We start from the raw sequence: 21,188 nt of genomic DNA on the forward strand, positions 1-21,188 counted from the left end.
TTTTTTGTATTTTTAGTAGAGACGGGGTTTCACCATGTTGGCCAGGATAGTCTCGATCTCCTGACCTTGTGATCCGCCCACCTCAGCCTCCCAAAGTGCTGGGATTATAGGCGTGAGCCACCGCCCCTGGCCAAATAGTTTTCATTTAAAATATTAACCAGCATTTATCTTTGCCTAAAATGAATACCACAGGAGGATCCCTTTATCATCCCTGACAGTTGCCTTTCCCTCCACCCTGAAATGCTGCTCACGTCCTGAAGGCTGCAGGTGAAACCATGTTTATCACACACTGTTGTAAAGAAAAACCCTGGAAAAAAGAGGAGGTGCCCATCAATTCAAGAATGATTGACCTAACTGAGCAGTATCTGTGCCGTGGAATATTATGGAGGCTTACAAAAAGAAATAGTCCAGTTTCCTGGAAGGAGTTTTAAATTTTTATGAAGTATGAGGTATGAAATCCTAGCAGCAAGTTCAGGAAATGAAACACAATGACATCCTTACTTTATGAAAGGAAAAGCAGCTTCCAAAATTTAAGGGTTTACGTCTTTACAGTCACATATTTTTGAGACTATATTGGCAATGTGGAAGGAATCAGATTGCTAACATGGGCTACAACAGAGCATGAATTTGGGCAGGAAAAATGGAGGGAGAGAAAGCAGAGAACACAGGGAATTAAGCAAGAACGGAAACTGAAAGAAAGACTGTCCTAGTATAGGCTGTATACCACATTCATGACTCTATGAAAGGTTATATGTTTGTGTGTACAATTAAATTAGGTCAAAATTAATGACAAAATAAGACATAGTGAAGATGAATTTTGGTGACAGTTTTATGGTTATAATTTTTTCGTTTTAATATTCCAGCCAATAGTTGAACTTGCAGGGAGTTACATGAAGTGGAGCAGATTAGAGAGCATTTGTAAAACAGGATGTCTTGAAAGAACAATGAGCTTAGAAATAGGGTTTACGTCCTTTTTACATAGGTAACCTTCTGTAGTCAGCGAAATGTAGGCGTTCTCCACTTCTACAATGTTATTTATCTGGAAATATGTTCAGTTGTTTAGAGTTTTCCTTATAGGCATGGGGGTTGGAAGATTCCTAAAGAAACAAAGAAAAATAAAGAAAGAATGGGAGGAAGGAAGGGAGGGAGAGAAAGAAGGAAAGGACTTAGAATTTCTCATTTTAGGGGTAGGAGATCGTGTCGAGACAAAGAAAGTGATTCTCTCAGGGAATTACTGGGAAAGAATGAAGTTGGTTGTTCCAGTGGGGTGATACTGAATGAGACAAGACCCCTGGCAGTAGAATTTGGCCAGAGGCTGTCCGTAGAAGGAACGTCATTGTGAAATTGCTCTGCGTCCTTCCAGGAATCCTGAAGCTCCATAATTGGATGCATTTTTCCTTCGGTTTCTGGATAGTCCCTGTTCCAGTTCACTCTTGACCCAGGGAGAGGGATGGGTGGTGAAGCAGTGAGGATGCAGGCGGAAATGAGGAATTTGTCCTCCTCATTCTTAAACTCTTACACCCTTCCAGGACATGTGTTTGGATGGGGAAGTGTGGAAGGGAAGGAGGGAGTCTGAGGGTGGCTCAGCTCCAGATAATTTCCCAGAGACACAGGAAGCTACAGGTGAGGGTGGTCCTTGACTTCTGGGGACCCCTTGACCATAACAATAACAAGATTTACTGAATGCCCACGCGGTGTCTGCCAGCAGGGAGCTGGAGGAGAAGCATCTCTGCATTAGGGGCTCCAGACAGAGACATGAGACTGTGGAGATGGCACCAAGAAGTGCAGTTTGGGCATCAAACATGAATTGTTGGTTTGTGAGTGTGCTGATGGGGGCTACGTCAGACAAATGGCAGGGCCTCACTTTGTCTCCCAGGCTGGAGTGCAGTGGTGTGATCTTGGCTCACTGCAGCCTTGACCTCCTGGGCTCAAGTGATCCTCCGGCCTCAGCCCCTCAAGTAGCTGGGACTACAGGTGTGCACTATCATGCCTGGATAAAAATGAGCAATCTTTTATGCTGATGACAGGATTTAAAATTTTATACAGTTTAAATGAATGTTTCGCTCCACCTTGTAAATGACCACCTGCTTCCTGGCTTGTGTTTTCTTCTTCAGGATTAGCATTTCTGTAGATCAGAGAGCTCCTGCTGCCTTCCTTCCCTCTCTGAATCTTCATCTTCCTCCCAGCTGTGCTCATCATCCACCTTCTGGGGCAGATCCTCCCTGGCAGCCTGAGGGCTGAGCCTCCACTCTTCCCAGTTCTCTCGTCCAGGAAGTGGGGTCTGTCCAGGCTGCCTGTTTAACCCTCTGCTAGCCAGAAGTCTCTGCTCTTCTCAGCCACTGAAAGTACCTGCTTCCCCTTTTCAGGAGAGGGCAGTTGGGGTGGAGACCCCGGCAGCTGCTCAGGTCCTGGTGGGCTCAGATGACAGTGCAGCTGAGCTCTGGGGAGGGCAGGGGAGGGTGGAAGAGCTCATGGGCAGCGTCCTGCAGGGCAGGCCCTGGGCTGGGGGAGAAAGTGGGCTCCAGGTGTGGCTCTGCCCTGTGTGGCTCAGGACAGGTCTACCCGCTAGAGAGCCCCTACTCTGTAATAAAAGCAGGAGCTTGGACAGATCATCCCCGAGTCCCCTCTCAGCAGTGAGGCTCTGGGATTTGGTGACTCCTGTGGCTCTATCAAGGTCTCTGCTCTGTCTCCCCATCCTGTCCTGTCCTATCCTGTGGCCTGACAGGCACTGACAGCCAGTGAGCCCGTTTCAGGCTTCTTCAGAGAGAAGACCCTGGGTGTCCCTGTGGCCACTTCCTCAGCCCTCAAGGGAGGAAGGGACTCCTCCTCTCTCAGCCCCTCCACCTGAGCCTCTGCTTTCTCTGCCTCTGCTCCTGAGAGGAGTCTTGGGGGTCAACACTCACTCACTCAGGCCTGCTGCAGCTGTGGCATTTAGAAGCCACTAATACAACATCAGCCAGACCTTTTCAGTTTCTGTCTGCTCAGCAGAAAACACTAATTTCTTTTTCACTGGTTCCAGGCAATGCTGCAAGAAGTAAGACACTGTTTTGGCCAGAATTATTCCTGAAAATCTCTTAGGAAAGTGCCATACAGGAGACTGGAGTGTTCTCTCCCAGCAGGTCTAATGAATGGTCACATTTCTCCCGGTGGAAAAAATGGCTGTTTCTTCGAGCTTCAGATTAAATAGAACACTTATGATGATTATGATTATTATTATTATTATTATTATTTTTTTTTTTTTTTTGAGACGGAGTCTCGCTCTGTCACCCAGGCTGGAGTGCAGTGGCCGGATTTCAGCTCACTGCAAGCTCCGCCTCCCGGGTTCACGCCATTCTCCTGCCTCAGCCTCCGGAGTAGCTGGGACTACAGGCGCCCGCCACCTCGCCCGGCTAGTTTTTTGTATTTTTTAGTAGAGACGGGGTTTCACCGGGTTCGCCAGGATGGTCTCGATCTCCTGACCTTGTGATCCGCCCGTCTTGGCCTCCCAAAGTGCTGGGATTACAGGCTTGAGCCACCGTGCCCGGCCTATGATTATTATTTTTGAGATGGAGTCTTGCTTGTTGCCCAGGCTGGAGTGCAGTGGCACTATTTTGGCTCACTGCAACCTCCGCCTCCCCCGTTCAAGTGATTCTCCTGCCTCAGCCTCCCGAGTAGCTGGGATGACGGGCGCCCATCACCATGCCTGGCTAATTTTTGTGTTTTTAGTAGAGATAGGGTTTCACCATGTTGGTCAGCATGGTCTTGAACTCCTGACCTCAGGAAATCCACCTGCCTCAGCCCTGAGCCACCACGTCTGGCCAGAACACTTATGTTTAGTGTCCATTTTTATACCAAAATTGTACAAAATACTTAAACATTACACTCCACAAGAACCAGGACTTGATCTCAGAATTGCTTCAGCTTTGTTGTACTAGCTTTATTCCTAAAATCAAGGGAGTATACTGGATAAATTTGTTAAAACGAAAAGTTCTGTGGTTCTCTCATTTGTTCTTGATGAGGAAATATATTTCCTGTTTCCATGCCCTAGGTGTCTGCAGCACAGCAGCCAACACTTCTGGAGCACATGGCTCTGCAGTGAAGGATTCTGGAGCCCCCATTCATCTGAAGGGGATCCAAGGAGGTTCTGTCTTGTTGAATGTGATTGAGAAGTCCAGAGTCGATGTAGGCACCGAGTTGGAGGAGGTTGTATGGACTCTGGGCACTCTGTCAAATCATACACGGGTGCTGTGAGTCCACAGTGGGGCCGACTCTCCAACCTGGGTTGGCCTTGAGGACAAGTTCAAGCAGAGGGTCCATGTGCCCAGCATGTTGTCTCTGAGGATTGAGAACCTGGCCCCTGAAGACAGTGGGCAGTACATGGCCATGATCTACTTAACTGGGGGACAATTATCTGGCCAGGTTTTCTACCTCACTGTCTATGGTGAGTGACACCCCTCCCTCCCCCATCCTCTGGCTTACCTGCTTTTTTTGTTCCTAGAGTGTCACATAGGTCCCATGCAGGGTTCCATTCAGACACCGGCCTTCAGACTCCATTTTCTCCACTAAAAATAAAGCACATGAGGTCCTCAGATATAGAGCAGAGCTGAGATTCACACCAGAAAGAAAATCTCTTCAGTGTCTTGGGAGAGGAAATGGAAATTCAGCAAAATAGCAATTTTTCCAGTATTAATCATCCTATATATGATTAACATTAATTTGTGTAGTAGTTTTTTATCGCTGATGTAACAAACTACCAAAAATTATTGGCTGAAAGCAACACAAATTTATATCTCGCCGTGCTGTAGGCTAGAGATGTGACACAAGTCTCCATGAGCTAAAGTGAAGGTGGTGGCGAGCTGCGTTCTTTCCCGGGGCTCCAGGAAGAAGCCATTTTCTTGCATTTTTCACCTACTAGTGGCTGTTGGCATCCCATGGCTCATGGCCATCTTCCTGTATCTCCTAATAGAACACTGATGTTAGTGTCTGGGAATTCAGAATCATCTCCCTATTTGAAGGTCAGCTGATTAGCAACCTTAATTCTATCTGGGACCTTCATTCCCCTTACCTCGCAGCTAACTCACTCCCAGGTTACCAGGATGGGTCTTGGACATTTTGGAGGCCACTATTCTGCCTACCACAGTTGGGAATCCCTGTGAATGGAGTCCTCCCAGTCCTCTCTTCTCTCACTCAGCCCCAGCCCAGGGCCAGCCTCAGTCACACGAGCCGCCACAAATCTAGCTCTCAAAGCCTCCATAGTGTAGGAGGAAGTTTACACTGCAACACTTCTTAGGAAACTAATTTAGCCAACTCTTTCTTTCCCTAAAGTTCCTCTCTGCATGGGGGAATATCCTGCCATGGAGAGAGTGGCTTCACAGTTTTAGGTCCCATGTGATTTCTCAGGCTGGCCTGTGAATCAGATTCTTCTCTGCTGTCTGCACCACAGGTTCAGTAGCATGTTCTTTTGTTGTTGTTGTTATTGGTTTTGGGACAGGGCCTCACTTTGTCACCCAGGCTGGAAGACCGGAACACAGTGGCATAAACACAGCACATTGCAGCTTCAACTTTCTGGCTCAAGCGATCATACCACCTCTGCCCCCACAAGTAGCTGGGATTACAGGTGAGCGCCACCACATCCCGCTCATTTTTGTATTTTTTCTAGAGACAGGGTTTCACCATGTTGTCCAGCTTGTCTCAAACTCCTAAGCTCAAGCAATCTGCCCGCCACGGCCTCCCAAAGTGCTGGGATTACAGGTGTGAGCCACAGCTCCCAGACCAAGTGGCACCTTCTAACCACATTCAGAGTCATTGTTTCCAGTTGTGACCACCGCAGCTCCCACAGACATGTCCACTTTTGGGAGCATGGGCCTTTCTCTGGCCTCCCAGAGCTGACCTGATGTCCTGTCCCTCAAGGGTTGTGCGGTACCCAGCTTGGCCTCAGCTGGGGATGGAGGTGAAGGAACCTGGGCTAGAATAAGCCCTTATATTCCAGACTTTTTCTTCTCTGGAAAGACCCTAATTAAAAAAAAAAAATGTCCCTGGGAGGGTGGAGTCCAACTGTTATTTTCTTTGGGACAGTTTTAAGACTTACTCAATCTAGGGGACCAACATGGAGCTGAACTCAGTGGCTTCCCTTATCATTTGCTCAGTATTTGACCTTGAGCAAATTGTGTTTTATCTGTAGAATACACCCACACCCACTTTTCCTATAGGGAGCATGCCATGGCTTTAATGAGAAAATGATAAGAAAGTGTGATGTGCAATGTTCTCCACAAATGTGAGGTTTCTTTCTTCTATCTCTTTTTTTCCCCGGAGCCTGTGCCTCATCCTGAGATCCTGGCCAATTCGCTGTCTATCACACCAGGCTTGCGTAACATCATCCTGGAGTGTACGGCTCCAGGAACCACAGAGGACCTGAATGTGACTTAGGAGAGCAAGGGCCTCCTCGGAGAGCTGGAGCAGAGAGAAACACCAGGACCAGCCCCCGACTCCTGGACCCTGGCTGTGAACCTGCCCCTGAGCCAGAGGAACAGCAGTCTCACCTGTGTGGTCAGCAACCAGGTGGATCAGAGAGATTGTAACCTTACGTTGGGGAAGCCTGTGTCAAGGTGAGGGGTGAGTGTAGCCTGCAGGATAGGAGGGGCTTCCTGAGCTCAGGCAGCACTGGGGTTTAATGGTTCCGGGCTCTATTCTCCACCATGTGCATTAGCACCACCTTCCCCCTGCTCACCACACATAGCAGTGTGGGAGTCACATCCACCTTGCTTCTGCCCTTAACCATCTCTCCCACCGATGCCCTCCTCCCCACAACCCCACCATGTCCTTGTTGGTAAAGACAGCAGGCTTCCAGGAGCTCTCCCACCCCATCCATCCTCCACTGGGCATCCAGAATGGGCTTTGGGAAAAGCAGGACGGCTTGTGCCGTTGTCTGTGTCATCTGTGAGAACCTGATTCCAGCCACTGTCTGTATGATTCAGAGCTTAGATGCACCTCTGTCCACGTTGCTAGCCTCATCTGCTCTCTTCACACCAAACTGCTTGCCATAGTTCCTTGAATGCGTCCTGCCATTGTAAGCTTCTGAGCGTCTGCACATGCTGGCTTTTCTGTATCAGCAAGTCCTATGTCCTTCACTTCTTCTTCATGGGGTGAAGACCATGTAAAGGCTGCATGTTTGGTTTACAATTTTCTTAAGTTTGAACAAGGGCTTCCTATTTTCATTCTGCATAGGGCCTTTTCAGTTATGTATCTGGTCCTGCATGTAGGCAGCAATCCTTTAGGGAATGTCCATGGCACCCCACACTGAGTAGTAGCAGTGGGGTTATGTCTTTGCTCTGTAGACTGCAATGTCCTCAGGCAGAGGCCACCATCATGTTTTCCTTTGAATCCCTGTGCCAAGTACAGCTTCTGGCAAAGTTTGCTCACAACTGGTGTTCATTGGATGAATGAATGACTTGGTACCCTGGTGCAGCCACAACCTCTCTAACCTTTCCTCCAGGAGCTGCTGGAGAACTCTGATGTGTCAGCATCCCTTTAAACCACCCGTTACCTTCTCCCCTGTCCTCCATCGTGGAGTGTTCAGCACTTAGCATGACCACAAGGCCCTCTGGGCACAGACTCCTGCCTCCCTCTGACTCTCCTTGCCATGGCTCCTCCCTGCCCTGTTCCTTTCCTGCTGCAGTGGGGTGCGGGCAACTCCCAGGGCTGGTGTTTTGACATGGCAGTTTCCTAAATGTGGTGCTCCTCCTTCCTGGAATGCCCCACCCTGAAGATCTGAGAAACTCCTACTCCTGCCTCAAGCTTCAGTTTAGCCAGCACCTCCTCTGGGAGGCCCTCCCTGAAGACCTTGTACAAGGTGTAAACCTCTATTGCAGCTGTGATCCCTCTGTCTGGCAGTTGGTATTTTCTATCTTCCCTCCTGTGTGCTGGGCTGCTGTGGACATTATCTTGTGCATCTCAGCATTCCTGGCACCAAGCATCAGCTCCTAACCAGTTGAATGAATGGACTTGCCATACTCCTCCCTCTGCAGTTTCTGCATTAGGCTCCTTCCCACTGCTCCACCTGCTTTCTCCCTCTGTCTCCTCTTGGCGATGGGTATGTCAAGTTATTTCCTGCCTTAGCTTTTTTCACTCTCTATGTGGGGGAACAGGTTCAAATGTACTGGACATGGCTCTCCTTCTGCGAGATATCCTTGGAGTTATTGCATTTGTGCTGTTGATCCTAGGAGCTGAGCTGTACCTCTGGAAGAAACATGGGAAGAAGAAGAAGAAAGATGAGGAAGAAGAAGAGGAGGAGGAGCAGAAGGAGGAGGAGGAGGGGGAAGAGACAGGAATAGGCTGGTTGTACTTCTCTGTCAAGGCTCAGATATCTCCCCTCCCCCACTAGTATCTGGGTTCTCTTTCTCCTGAAATAATGTCATTGTTTAGCTATATGAGTAATCCCAGATGCATCATCGAGTTACCATGTCCAAGATATTTGTTATTGGAAAAAACTGAAAAGCACTGCATAGTATGATTTAATTTTTGTAAAAGCTTATAGATAGGTAGATAGATAAGCACAGAATAAAATCTATACTACAAGACAGATTACCAACAGTGGCTCACACAGAGGTGAGAAATTCCTCAAGGTTTGCTTCTTTTTAGTTTATATAATGTAATATTTTATGTTATTTGAATCTTTTACAATGCTCAGTCAGTGTGAAGTCAAAGGAAACAATTAAGACAATTTTGTAGCTTAATTCCATTTAGCTAATTAATCCCCATCTCTGTGGATGCACCTCATCTTCTCTGCTGACTGTGACATGGGGTAAAGACCAAACTCCATTCCACCCCATGCAGACACCATACACCTTTCCAGTTGCCATGAACAAATGAGAACAAACTCATGTAAAACAAAGTGATTCGTTCTTTATACACATCTGGGAGGGAAAACAGTTCCAGCAAAGGCCATCTCTCAGGATGAGGGCAAGGGCAGGATTTCCTATAGGAAAGCAACACAGTTTCAGGAGGAAAAGCAAATTAGTGAAATCAGTGCCTGACTTGTCAGAGCGTTGGTTGTCTGACACTCAGCTTTAGGCATGGCGGAGCCCCAAGCACATTTGTGAAGTTTGGACAGTTGTGTTCCCTTTCTCCATCAAGCTGTTGCTGTTGTCATTGTTTTTATTCCCACCAATGTCTGGAGCCCCAGGCTCCGTGGTTCCTTCTTGGGGCCCTGACTGCTTTACCCTTACCCTCCAGATTCAATCTTCAGCAGCAGGCAAGTCCTCAGGCTGCAGCTCAGGGCTCAGGGGAAATTTCCTTCCTCAGCCCATGCCCAGGAGCCTACACCCACCCTGTACCTTTTCCCCGTGATAGCCCTTTCTGGAAAACCTTTCCCCCTACCTCCACTTTGGAATTAGGGTGCAATAAGACCACATACTTGCCACAAAAGGTATATAGTTTAATTGTACATATGAAGCAGTTTTTCCTTCCTTATTTTATTTGCATTGTGCAGTAGTTGTACATTTTTAAGAAGGAAAAATGGTGCAAAACAGCAATCCCTTGCCCTCCCTTCTCTACATCTAGACCGACTCTCCAATGACAGTCACTTTCAACTATGGCCTTTACCTCCAAGTTTCTCAATAATGTACTGATGTTACTGTCTTCAGTTCAATTTTAGGCATTAACTATTGACTTTTCATAACGATAAATGAGGATTTTCCTGTCTCACATGTCTTCCCTCCTTTACCCTCCATCCAACTACTATAGATATGTGACAGTTCTGGTTTAAATCAATAGTATTTATAGTCTACAATTCTACAAACAGCTAAAATTATTTAGCATTTTTATTATGAGCCAGACATCATTCTAAGGTGCTTACATCCAATTACTAATTTAACATGCCACCATCTCTATCATATACTATAATTATCTCCATTTTACAGATGAGGAAATTGAAACATCTCTTGGTAATTTGTGCAGCATCCTGAATCTAGGAAGTGGCACAGTTAGGATTAGAAGCCAGGTAGTCCAGCTCCAGCATCCATGCTTTCAACTACTAGGCAGTCCCCAAACTGAAGCCTGTTGTCGGGAGCTTACTATTGTTCTTGCTGCTAGGGATACAGAATTGAACGGGACAAATACCCAGCTCTCATGGAGCTTGCATTTCAGGAGGACACTGGAAATGAACAAATGCCCAAGTAGGAAGAGAAGGTCAGGTGGTGCCAGTGGGTGGAGTGAAGCAAGCAGAGGGAGACAGGAGGGCAGCTCTTTTCCATGGATACTCAGGGAAAGCCTCTTTGGAGGGGGAGCGTTTTAGGCCTGAGCTGAGTGTGAGAACCATTTCAGTGAGCAGGAAGAGCCTTCCAGGCAGAGGAAAGGGCATGCGCAGACGCCTTCAGCTGAGGCTGGGCTGAAGTGCTGCAGAAACAGTCACAAGGCCCCCATGGCTGCAGTCAGTGATGAAGGGGACCTTGAACTGAGGTGGGAGAGTGGCCTGGGTCTTCCCGTATTAGGGTCAGGGAACTGAGATAGCTGAGGTGGGAGAGCGGCCTGGGCCTGACTGTGGCGGGGTCTGGGAACAGGGAGAGCTGAGGTGGGAGAGTGGCCTGGGGTCATATCTTGTTGGTCCTGGAAAGCCAAGGTAAGGACATAGATTTTTTTTTTTTTTTGAAATGGAGCCTCTACCTGTCACCCAGGCTGGAGTGCAGTGGTTCAATCTCAGCTCACTACAAGCTCCGCCTCCTGGGTTCAAGCAATTCTCCTGCCTCAGCCTCCCTAGTACCTGGGACTACAGGCGCGTGCCACTGCACCTGGCTAATTTTTGTATTTTTAGTTGAGACGGGGTTTCACCTTGTTGGCCAGGCTGGTCTTGAACTCCTGACCTCGTGATCTGCCCTCCTCCACCTCCCAAAGTGCTGGGATTACAGGTGTGAGCTGCTGTGCCTGGCCAAGGACATGGATTTTATTCTCAGTGGGATGGAGGTGTTGACAGAGGATTGTGAGCAGCAGAGGAGGATAGTGTGACATTGATTTGAAGGACCACACTTTCGGCGTGTGTTGAACCCACTGCTTGGCATCCAGGCTGGAGCCAGGGAGGCAGCTGAGGATGCCCAGCAGGAATCCAGGACGAGACACTGGTGGCTTGGCCTAGAGTGGAAGTGGTGAGAGGTGGGCTAATTCATGACACATTCTGGAGAGTAGACAGGATTTGCTGTCTGGTTGGATGTGGAGTATGAGAGGACGAGGAGTCCAGGGCGACCCCAAGGATTGTGGCCTGAGTGCTGGGGGGATGACGGTGCTGCTTACCGAGATGGGGAGTGCTGGGGAAGGAGCAGGTTGGAGTGAGACTTGGAGATGCACCGAGGCCTCCAGGGAGACAGTGCAGGCATGTGGGCATATGAGTGTGGGCTCAGGGGAAGGTCAGCACAGGCAGGGCAGTCCTGAGAGCAGGGCCCGGGTGCTGGAATGGTTAGAGGGTGGGAAGAGAAGACTGAGAAGGAGCAATCAGTGACACAGGAGGAAAGTCAGGTGAGTCTGGCATCCAGGGAGCCAAGTAAAGAGAGTTTTTGTTGAGGAATGGAGTGACGCATTGTGCCTGAGCTTGCTGAGAGTCCAGCAGGGTGATGTCCGAGAGCAGCCCGCTGGAGTCAGCTAGGGGAGCTCATGGGGACCTCCCAATGGCCAGCAAACTCTGTAGCCTCAGCGTCATTCTCTTTCCTCAGAGAGGACGTCCCTGATCCTTATGCCTCCTCCTCTGCCAATATCTGCACTTTCCCCTCTCTGTATTTCTCATGATAGACAGAAATTTTGGCATTTCCTTGTTTAATGCCTCTCCTCCACTTGACCGCACATGGCATGGGCAGGAGCACGCATGCTGCACTCATCCCAGTCCCCAGTACCTAGAGCTGTGCTTGGCACACAGGCCATGCTCAGTGAATATCTCAGGAATGGATGTGGAGTCAGCCCCCATGAACCGGGACTCCAAACAGAGCCCAATCACTTTTCAGTTCTGCTTTCATAGAGTCAGCAGTGGGAGCAGTGTTTTTGTTTGGGACCTAACATTTCTCACACACAGACCTGGCCAGCCTCTGCGGAAATGATGTCTGGACATGCCTGAGTGTCTGATAGGAGCTGTGGTAACAAGAACGAACATGAGCTCAGGAGTGGCAGCACTTTAAATAAAATCAACTTTGTATTTTATAAAAGTTTTTCATTTACAGAAACATTGGGCAGATAGTACAGAGTCCCACAGACTCCACACCTAGTTTCACCTTTTATCAACATCTTATCCATTACAATTAATGAACTGATAAGGATACATTCTTATGAACTCAAGTCCATACTTTCTTCAGACGTCCTTAGTTTTTGCCTGATGTCCTTTTCTGTTCCCAGATCCCACCCTACACACCTCCTTAGGCTCCTCTAGGCTGTGACAGCTACTCAGACTTTCCTTGTTTTCGTTGACATTCGTGAGGGGTACTGGTCAGGTGTTTTGAAGAATGTTCCTCAACTGGGATTTGCCTGATGTTTCTCTCATGATGAGACTTGGGTTTTGGGTTTTGGGGAGCAGGATGACAGAGGTAAAGTGCCATTTTCATCCCGTCATTTGAGGGCGCATGCTCTCATTGTGACATCACTATTGATGCTGACCTCGACTATCTTGACAAAGGTAAAGCTTGCCAAGTTTCATCCATTGTAAAGTGACTCCTTTTTCCCCTCTTCCATACTGTTCTCTTTGAAAAGAAGTCGCTGTGTGCAGCCCAGACTTAAAGATTGGGGAGTTAAACTTTACCTCCTCAAGAGTGGAATGTTTTCACACATTACTTGGAATTTTCTGCACGGAATTTTTCTCCATTTACTGGTTTCCCATGTATTTATTTATTCATCAATCATTCTCCTTTTTTTCATTTCTTTTTTCAATCAATCATTTATTTGTATCAGTATAAACTCATTGATATATATTTTACACTTTGGGCTATAATCCAAAGCCACTAAATTTATTTTGTAGCTCAAATTGTTCCAGTTTGGCCATTTGGTGCCGTGTTCTTTTGACAGCCTCATCACTGTGTGCCTTTTTTTTTGAGCACTTTCTTACTTGGACTCTCCAAGATGCTCCAGGCCCATCTTGTATACTTCCTGCTTCAGTTCTAGAAGCAGCCATTTCTCCCAGGAGCTCTAGTTTGGTTTACTGCAGAATTGCTTTAGAAACCAAGATCTATACAAGAGGTGCCCTTGTTTTCAAGCATTAGGAACCGAGAGAGTGATTTCCCATCTACAGACACAGATGCCACCTAAGTCCATAAGGTCTTATCATTTGCCTGCTTTGTTAGACATGAACAGACTTCAAGGTCACAGATGGATCAGAAATTCATCACAAACATCTTTAGAAGGGAATGAAGGTAGTTAACATAAGTCTGCTAAAGGAAATGTCATCTGGGCCCACAAAATATGAGCAAGCTGAAATATTCGGCAAGGAAAACATAGGGAGAGTTTGTTGTTTGCTACTGGACAAGCTCAGTAATAGTTGTCCTAGCACAGATGTTATTGTAAAGGTCCATTGATAAAAACAATCCAGATTGTATTGCAAGTGTAGGACAAGAACACGTGCTTTGGGGCCAGATTGATTTGGATTTGAATCCTTTCTGTTATTTGTCTGCCTGGAAGCTTGGATAAGTCACTTTGCTTCTCTAAGTCTCACTTTCTCATCTGTAAAATGGATATGCTGATCATGCCTACCTAATAGAGTTGTTTGAGGATTCATGAGATGCATATCAAGTGTGTAGCCTCAGCCCCTGGCACATAATAAGTGCTTAATAAATGTCATTTGCCTGAAATATGCCAGGGAGCACCTGCCCAGGAAACACCTATAGCAGATCTGAGGGCCACAAGGCCTATTGGACACCTACACATATTATGTTAGAAGAGTAGATTTTGGCTTTTGGTGGTGACTGCTTTAGGAGATGGGTCAAAACTAATTTAAGCCCAAATATAGGAACACCCAAATATAGGCAGAGCAATTAGCGGTAGATAACTGGGGGTGAGGATGCTGCTCTATTGCTTAGAGTCTGATAAACAGGTCCTCCTGGATCTGCCCACCCTGCAGAGAGTGGGGACAGTGGACTGCCCTCTTTTCCTCTGCACATTCCCTGGGCAGAAGGTCCAGGGGACAGAAGAGGTGGACAGAGAGCAGAGTGTTTATGTGGGTGGGATAGGCAGAGACCAGCTCTCCCTCCAGGTCAGGGTCTCAGCAGATGGAAGTGTTCAGCCCAGGGGACAGCCACCTCTGTATGGGAGAGGTTCTTCCATCTCCTGTGTAGGGAGGTTTTGAGGAGTTTGGCAATAGTAGCCAACATCATTTGCAGGGCCCCACCAACTCTGAAGGCCAGTGGAAGAGAAAGCATCTACTCCTCAATGGAGCTGGCTGCCTCAAGTGAGGGTCCTGGCAAGAACAGGGCTGCCCTCTTTAAGCGAATCACAGCCAGGAGGGACCGGCCTCTGTCTCATTACTAACCTGGTCTTATCTCTGATTGATATTTTGATTGGTGAGGTACTTGGCATCATGCTGTGCACTTGAACTCCACCCCAGAGACTGTGACCCTGTGGCAAACATTCAGTTACCCAATGGTTTGTTCTACTGCATGTGGGAATTAATTGCCTTTCTTGTTTTGTGAGCGATTTGGTCCTCAAGTGTATAATTTTGCTTATCTACTTGTACATGTTTAATGGTATTTCTTTCTGGTAAGTGAAGAATCACTGTGTTTGTGCGGGAGGGGGGCAAGTATGTTAAAACTATATTTATGTTTTTCTTTATTGTAAATGGGTTTCAGTGGCTCATATTTTAAAAGGTAGAAGTGAGTTGGCTGAGGAATTAGTGAGTATCTCTCCTCAGGACTCTCCTTTCCTCAAGGACAGTTTTATTTCGAAAGAAAAACTGGAAAATGCAGAGCCACGAGGGGGCGCCCTGGGCTCTGGTCTGGTGGTAAAGCCAGCCCTTCGTAAAGGAGGAAAGATCTCCTAGATGCGGGGTTCAGAGTGAAATAGGAGCATTGGCTGAGCATCTGCTGGGGACTTCACTGGGCACGCACAGGGCCTCACGCAACGCAGACACTCTCTGAAGTGGGTGCTTGTGCCCCACTGTGATGAGCTCACAGGCTCAGGCAAGTTCAGCAATCTGTCCAGGATCACTCAGGTAACAAGTGGGAAATGAGATTCAGACCCAATTCTGTGCAGTTCTAAAGCCCAGGCCTTCCCAGACCAGCTGACTGAGGCTCCTCTAGGGAGGGCTTGATACTTGGAAGGCGCTGTTCAGCGCGGAAGCGAGGCTGGTGGGCGCCTGTGTCCTCGGGGCAGGGTCACAGGCATCTGCCTACCAGGGAGATGTTTCTAGCCGGGGTCACGGAGCCTCGGGATGTTCCTGAATGTGGGAGAAACAGTCCCTCACCCTGCCCGTCTCGGAGTCTGTGTCCAGCAAGAGCCCCTGTGGTTGGGAAGAGACTTTGCTAATGGGAATGGGGTGTCTAGGTTGCTGGTTAGGTGCCTGTCCCCAGACAGGGGTGTCTTTTATTTTAACATTATATAACATTATGTAGTACATAATGTTAAATATACTGTATAATAACAGTATACTGTTATACAGCATATATAGTTATATAACATATATAACAGAGTATTATATATGTTATATAATATACAATATATTATATTGTGTGTATATACAATAATATATATACAATTATGAATATAATAAAATTTTTTCTATTTTTAGACTCGAGAATATCTCTCAGGGTGATTTTAGGGGAATTTGTCAGTTCTCCTGAAAATAGGATTGAGAAGATGTGGTCCGGTCCCAGGTGTAACTACTGAGGGCGTCAGGAACCAGTAAGGGGATGATGGCAGCGGCGGGCGGTTCAAAGCGGCCTCTGCCAGGGCTCCAGCTGCGGTGGGGTGCGGGCGTGTGCCGTGGGTCCTCGGGTGCGGACGCCAAGGCGAAGGGTCCCCAAAGCCTGCCGCCGTGGAGCCCCCCCTGGGAGCTGCTGCGGTGGGGCCGGGAGGGGTCAAGCCACCCGCTGGCGGGGGAACTGCACAGTGGGGCACGGAGGGACCCCGCGGCGGAGCTGGGCCCAGGGCTATGCAGCACTTGGGCACTGAGCAAGGGGCCGGCAACAATCGCGGAGCGGTGGCCGCACTAAAGGGGCCCAGGGTTGAAAGTGGGAGGGGTGCCCACTTCCCGGACCTGGCCAGCGAGGAGGCCGCCTCGCCTACCCTGCTGACGGCGCCAGGTTCCTGCTCCTCCTGAGCTGGAGATTCAGCGCGCTGGGCACCTGAGGTTGCGTCCCCAGGATCCACCCCACGTCTGGGTGACCGCCGAGCTAGGCGCTCCCGGCCGCCGGGTCCCGGGCCCGGGGTCCGCTCCCGAAAGCACCCTCCTGGCAGGGTCCCAAGCGGGACGAAGGGGAGCCCCAGGCCCCCTGAGCGCTGAGGCCGCAGGGGGAACTTGCGGCGATGTCACCCCTGCCCTGCATGCCAGCCCAGGTCTCGCGAAGTCCTGGAGCCCCACCTCAGGGTGCACAGCGCAGCAGGAGCGGCTACGGGAGCAGCGGTGACGGCAATGGGTCGCCTGTGCCCCATGTCCCCAAGGCAGCTGACTGTGCCATCCCTACTTTCACAAGCCGGGGCAGGACCAGCTCCCAGGCCGGGAGCCTTGGCTGCAGCCTCAATCTGGTTCCCTGCCGTGACCTGGGAGCCCAGGAACACCTGGCCAAAGGCGCAGCTGGGACTCGCGGGACTGGCCCTGGGAGCGTGGGGTTCATTTGTGCGGGGTCGGTCTGGGCCACTGTGCCACCTGCACCTAGCCTGCCTCAGCTGTGGGGAAACACAGAGAAGGGGCACTGGGGTGGGGGTAGGGGGTTGCTGCACTCTGCAGAGCCAGGGACTGGTGGGAGCCCTGCCCCTCTGGAATCTGCAGGGCAGGAGCTCCCCAGGCCAGCTGCAGCAGCCCAGGTTGTGGCTGTGGGCCCGGGCATCAGGTGCTCTCCTCTCCAGCCTGGCCTCTCCCCCTTCCTGGCACCGCTCTGATCTTGGAGCTGGGATAGGGTGAGCTTGGGGGTTGTTGCAGCTCCACAGGGTGTATGCTGGGGCAGTGCTGATGCCTTGACACCCTGCTGCCTCCATCCCCTCAGATTTTGGGTGCCAAGGAGCAGGGGAGGGAGGCTGAGATGGTCAGCTAGGCATTGGCCTGAGACCTCCCTGGCACCAGTGGCCTAGGTGCCATGGGTGGCTGCAGGAGGTAGACAGGCTCCTAGGCAGGAAGAGGCAGGTCTGGGTGAGGCCCCACTTTCAGGACAGGGAGGGCCTGAAGGCTGGCAGCTGGGCTGCCAGTCCCACTGACCAGAGTGGGGACTAGTGGTGCCTTTTCTGGGCTTCCCATGGCTCTCCATGGACCAGTTGGCATGCACTTTCTCCCTTCTGAGGCCCATAAAAGCTCAGGGCTCAGCCAGAGTAGAGGAGAGGATGGAGAGGAGAGGGCGGAGAGACAACTAGATGACCAGCTACTTTTTGCAGGGCCTCCTCTTTGCTAAGAGCTGCAGATCGGGAGGACCAACTGCAGAGCAGGAGCTACCCTCTCTGCTGAGAGCTGAGCACTTGTCTGTATGACCTGTCTACAGAGAAGAGCTACCCACTGCTGGTCTCTGAGCGCTTCTAACACTTAATAAAGCTCCTCTTCCTATTGCTCACCCTCCACTTATCTGCATACCTCATTCTTCCTGGATGCAGGACAAGGGCTCAGACAAAGGTGCCACTGACCACAGAGGTTTCTGGCCAGAAAAAGCAACACCCCACAGAAAAAGCAACACCTCAAAGATCCTGTGACAGTGATATTTATCAAGATAGGGAGATGGGGCTGGAGGAGGGGTCAAGAGCAAGAAAAGGCAAGAAACAGTGAGTGTTTATCTAATAAGGTAGGCGTTATTTCTCCCATTTTACATATGAGGAAGCTGAGGTTTAGAGAAGTTACATAACTTGGTTAGGGTTAAACAGGTAATATTAGGCAAAGCTGGGATCTGAATCTGGAATTTCAGAGGCTAGTGTCCAATCTTTCTTTATAATAGTGAGTGGCCTCTCAGAAAACATGGACTTGATTCTCACCGGAAACCCAGCACCTCTTCTCTAAGTGCTTTCCCTGTTTTCCTCAAATCCAGGAACTGTTGGTCTTTTGGACAATTCTGAGCACAGCCACTAAGTGGCAACATTGCCCCGCTATGGCTCAGCTCTGTCTCTCCTGGGAAGAATGGGGGAAGGGAGGAAGTAGGAGTCTCCCTGTTGTGTGTTGCAATGTGCATGGCGCTTTCTTCTATCTGTTTAGTCCTCCCAGCAACCCTGCAGAGGAGGTATTATCTCATTTCCCAGATGAAGCCATTGAGGATCTGCTGGATGACAGAGCTTAGTGGTAGAAGCAGGAATGGAATCAACGTCCAGCTGGATTCCAAGTCCTGCCTCCAAGCATGCTGGGCTCCCAAAGGAAAAGCCTTTCTGTGCCCTCAGACTACACCGTCTTGTGGGAAAGCGGACAGTGGGGACCCCACATGAGTTTAGGCTGGGACAGCCTAGTAGTGAAGGAGGAGGCTGGGTGAGGAGTAACCAAGCCTTAGCTTTGGTGATTGATGGGAAGAATTGGGTTCTGAGGTGGAAATCAATTACAGTTGCAATCCCCCGTGTGGATCCCCTAGAGTGCTGCTCTATTGGAGACCAACATTCCATCCCTCAGCAAGTTTCTCCTTCTGCTTTGGAAGAGGCTGTGTTTTCTTCCCGATGAAACGGTTGGCTGGTGTTGAGGGGCTGCAAGCCAACTTGTGAGGTGGTTTTGTGCATCTCCTCCCAACCCTATGTTCACAGTCATGATGTTGGTAGTTTGAAATTAGACAGAGTGGGAATATTTACACCATGGAAATTGGAAACACTAGAAACCAGGGCTCTTTCCTCCTGTAGAGCCAGTGGTTAAACTGCTACCTGCTCATCACTGCCCACCAGGCAGCAGGAGGCACACACCTGAGAGGCAGGTGAGAGCAGAGAGATGGACCAGGGGCGCCCATGGATTTGTGGCTCCCATGTCATACTCACTTTGGGATCTGAGTAGAATTGCTGCACATTTAAATGGATATTTTTTCCCACTCTCTCATTTTTTGTTGCTGAGGGCAAATAACTGCATTTGAGAAGTTCAGCCTTCGTCTGACGTGCTTCCCCTGGAAAGCATGATGGCTAAAATTGTGCTGTCTGTGAAGCCACCTAGGGGCTCAGTGACAGCAGCACATGGTGACTGGGCAGGAAGGAAAGTCTCTTCCAGTACCAGCCTCAGGTGTGCTCAGTAAATGTGTGTTTCATGGCAAGCAGTGAGGCTGCCATCTGTAGCTTAGCTGGAAGCTGCTTGTCTTGTTCCTGATGCCCCCAGGATGTTTACAGGGAGGGTTGGGACTGGGGTGGGGCAGCACGACCCCCACTCTCAGGTGCCTGCTCTGCTCCAGCCTAAGCCTTGGGGTTTCGGGCTGAACTGTGTCCCTGCAGAATTCAACTGGGGATGGAAATTCTAACCCCCAGTACCTCTGAATGTGACTGTATTTGAAATAGGGCTTTTAAAGACATGAGGAAGGTAAACTGAAGTCAAATGGGTGGGTTCTAATCCAATACACCTGGTGTAATAAGAACAGGAGATTGGGAGATTAGGCAGGTGCACACGAAAGCTAGGTTAAGACTCAGGGGGAGGACAGCTGTACGCTAGCCAAAGAGAGAGGCCTCTGAAGAACCCCCGCTACCAGCACCTTAACCTTGTTCTTCTAGCTTCCAGAAGTATGAGAAAATAAATTTATGTTGTTTAAGCTTCCTGGTGTGTGTTCTTTGCCATGGCAGCCTGAGCTGAGCTGACTAATATATGGAGAGTGAGGGCCTCCCCGCCTCACCTCTTCATGGGGCCTGGTCTTGCATCAGCATGGGGCGGGCAGAACCAGAGCACCTGGTTACATCACAGATGATTGACAACTTGCTAAGAGTCCTGGGAGAGCCCAGAGCCCCTAATTCACCTGGGGCAGATCGAGGCAGCTCCCCAGGGGCACATGAGCTGCATGTGGAAGGGGCAGCAGACATTTGACAGGGGATGGCAGGGAAGGCTCTTATGCAGGGACTGGGTGCAGGTGGGCAGGCTGGAGGCTGACTGGTGTCCTTCTGAGGTCCGTAAGGGATGAGGCTGATCCCCATAAATGGGGAGTTGTTTTTCTAATGAATGGCTCCTGCTGGGCTCTCCCTCCCCTCTGTGCCCCATTCAGAGGGCCCTCAAAGGTCTGTGGGCACATTCTGGGTGTCGTGCGCATCCGTGTGAAGAGACCACCAAACAGGCTTTATATGAGCGGTTAAGCTTTTTAACCACCTGGGTGCAGGTGGGCTGAGTCCAAAAAGAGAGTCAGTGAAGGGAGATAAGGGTGGAGCCATTTTATAGGATTTGGGTAGGTAAAGGAAAATTACAGTCAAAGGGGATTTGTTCTCTGGCGGGCAGGAGTGGGGGTCACAAGGTGCTCAGTGGGGGAGCTTTTGAGCCAGGATGAGCCAGGAAAAGGTATTTCACAAAGTAATGTCATCACTTAAGGCTGAAGTTTCTCAGGTCAGCACCTGTGCAAGCCTGGGCTGGACGCGAGGCAGTGCAAGCCTGTTTGTGACTCACAGAGTGCAGAGGGCGATGGCTGCAGTTGGTCCAGGGCCACCTTGGGGCCCAGAGGCTCCAGAGATGCAGCCACAGGCCTCGGTTCCTCTGTCTGGGGTGGTGTGAGGGAGATGAGATGCTGCCTGGGACAGGCCTGGCCTCCCTCTCCCTTGGCGTGGCTTCTCAAGGTCTAAAGCCATCGTAGTGTGAGAGACACACTTCATTGAGAAGGGATATGAATTTGGAAAGACCATTGGTTTGGGAGGCCAGGGACCTGGCCCTAGGCCTGGCTCTGCCAGTTCCTCACTTTCCACACCTTGGGTTTGCCAGTTCATCTCTTTTGGACCTCAGTTTCTTCATCTGTAAAACGAGGTGATCATAGTGATACCCATGTGCCCCTCACAGGTGACGTGCCCCCATGTATCCATGGGTCAGACTCCTCCCAGCCTCACCCCATGGAACTTAGTTCAGGGCAAGCTCCTGTCTCATTGCCATGGGCACAGGACCTTCCATCACCCACCTTTGAGATCCCCTCCCCATCAGAATACTC

At 49.6% G+C, this 21,188-nt stretch overlaps 1 long non-coding RNA gene across 2 annotated transcripts; it reads right to left on the minus strand.

Moving 5' to 3' along the window:
- Nucleotides 1-823: 823 nt before the first annotated feature.
- Nucleotides 824-12,551, minus strand: LOC126948318 (uncharacterized). Of its 2 annotated transcripts, none has more exons than XR_007723398.1 (3): nucleotides 12,362-12,551; nucleotides 4,459-4,541; nucleotides 824-1,097 (listed from the first exon to the last, which is right to left on the minus strand). It is a non-coding gene; the product is annotated as an uncharacterized LOC126948318 (long non-coding RNA). The 2 variants fall into 2 exon arrangements; XR_007723397.1 differs by lacking the exon at nucleotides 824-1,097 and adding an exon at nucleotides 3,909-4,336.
- Between the last annotated feature and the right edge of the window lie 8,637 nt (nucleotides 12,552-21,188).

Source organism: Macaca thibetana, chromosome 1 (genome assembly GCF_024542745.1).
Source record: "Macaca thibetana thibetana isolate TM-01 chromosome 1, ASM2454274v1, whole genome shotgun sequence".
Classification (NCBI taxonomy): Eukaryota; Metazoa; Chordata; class Mammalia; order Primates; family Cercopithecidae; genus Macaca; species Macaca thibetana.